General features: G+C 42.6%; 1 protein-coding gene across 3 annotated transcripts in view; it reads right to left on the reverse strand.

Moving 5' to 3' along the window:
* Positions 1-2,147, reverse strand: part of LOC118409358 (zinc finger protein 23-like) — a 12,714-nt gene that overhangs the window by 5,126 nt on the left and 5,441 nt on the right. The gene's annotated exons all lie outside the window — the stretch shown is intronic.

The raw sequence follows: 2,147 nt of genomic DNA on the forward strand, positions 1-2,147 counted from the left end.
TTAGCATCGCGCGAACGCTCCTATTTCCTATTAAAATTTTATGTGGTTTGGGCAGTACACCATATCACCTGTAGTGGCGCTGCTGTATGCACACACGCACCGCCGCGGGTCACAGGGAAGAGGTCAACAGAAAATGGCGGCGCGCTCGAAAAACATCGTGGTGGTTTATGTTCTTGGTGGTATTTAATCTTCATGGCACGGTAAAATAGGTTAACAACGGCTAGGTCAGGTCTACAGACCTGTGTCCCACAACTTGGTGTGATGTACCGCGCGATTGTACCTTTCTCTCATGTAAAAATTCGCCCACCATCGTTTGACCTCCTCCAGAACATTTCTGCCAAAACATTTCGGTACAACATGTGTCGCCAGAAACACTACCGGCTTCCCATCCCGACAGAAGACCCGTTCCTAACCAGCGCCAGTGAAGTGTTAGACGTTCGCACGCCGGCTGAATTTGCAGAGGACCACATTCCCGGTGCACGGAACCTTCCCGTCTTAAGTGACCAGGAGCGAGTGAAAGTGGGAATCTTGTATAACGAGAATTCCTTCGAGGCGAGGAAACTCGGAGCAGCTCTCATCTCTGCCAATATAGGTAAGCTCAGATCTCTAAAGTACATTGGGTACCCACGAGAGATAATACAAAACTGATGTCCTTATGGATAAAAAAATGTCTTCTTTTGATGACACCTGGATATCTAAAGCACAGTAAGATCAGAACAATTGTAACGTTATGCAAAACTTTCTCCAAGAGGGTGTCAAACAGTGACACACTGGACATTCCATTATGGCTTTTGGGGAAAATAATGTTCGACTACCTGATTTGAAGAATTTGGTATTAGATAACATTCAATGATGAGAACAAATGACATGCTACATGACCAATTACGCTGAACAAATGATTCAGCAACAATGCTTTGACATTGAACTAGAGCTGGTAATTAAAATAGCTTGCTACAGCTCACAGAAAAAGGGCATGCAGGCCCTCTTGAAAGGCAGACCTTGACTACACCCTGGTTGGTAATTCAATGTACAAACATCAGTGTCAGTGCTATATACATGTATGTACTGTGTAATCTTTTTTGTTGCAGCTTCTATGATCCAAGATGATTTGATAGATAAACCCAAGGACTACACACCACTTGTGTACTGCTGGAGGGGAGGGCAACGGTCAGGCAGCTTGGGAATCATACTGTCACAGATTGGCTTCAAGGTGGGTGAGAACCAGGAGAGACCCTGTAACACAGTGTACTTCTCATACAATTCTGAGCATGACTCTGTCACAAATCACTGGCATTCACTATACTCCATACAGTGCTATGGTAGTTCCTGCACCATTGGACTTTGATGTCATTCAAACACCATGGTAAAGACAGATAAGGTTGAACAACAGTTAGAAAGAGTAAGTCACAGTTAGTAAGTGTACCCTTTTTAAATCATGCCAGCACATGTACATTTTTGTACCAATCATCTGGCCAACAAACTCATTTATATAGAGCAAGCATTTCTTTTCAGCAACCACTTTCATCAACAGTCTATGTTTCCTTTTTTCACATTTTTGTACACATAGGTCTATTTGCTGGAGGGAGGCTACCGGACTTACCGCCAAACAGTGGTGAGAGACATCAAAGAGCTGCCAGCACAGTTCAAGTTTCTCATGCTGTCTGGCATGACAGGTGAAGACCATTATACAAACATTACATTACTATTTTTGTGTGCCGGTAGATTTACATATATTAAGCAAGATGGCTAACCTATATCTTAATAATCTTACCGGTTGTATTTCTATATAGATACAATTCTAAATCAGAAGACAGGCCCATAAATGTACAATGTAAAACAGTAGAGTCACATCGCCTGTGTGACCAGGAAGCAATGTAATACCTATGGTGGTGTGGTAACTGCATGACTTGTGGAAAAAATAATTCTTCTCTCTTTTTGACTGCAATACAGGTACCAGTAGGTAAAGTATGGCTATGATGATGAAAGACATTCAAGTATCTGATATTCAGTATTGCTGTGTTGTTTCTGCCAATAGGAGTGGGGAAGACTTTCCTTTTACACAGACTACAGGAAAGGGGAGAGCAGGTTTTGGACCTGGAGGGAGCAGCTAGGCACAAGGGTTTGTACATTTTAAGATATGTAATGTC

Source organism: Branchiostoma floridae, chromosome 2, assembly GCF_000003815.2.
Source record: "Branchiostoma floridae strain S238N-H82 chromosome 2, Bfl_VNyyK, whole genome shotgun sequence".
Lineage (NCBI taxonomy): Eukaryota > Metazoa > Chordata > Leptocardii > Amphioxiformes > Branchiostomatidae > Branchiostoma > Branchiostoma floridae.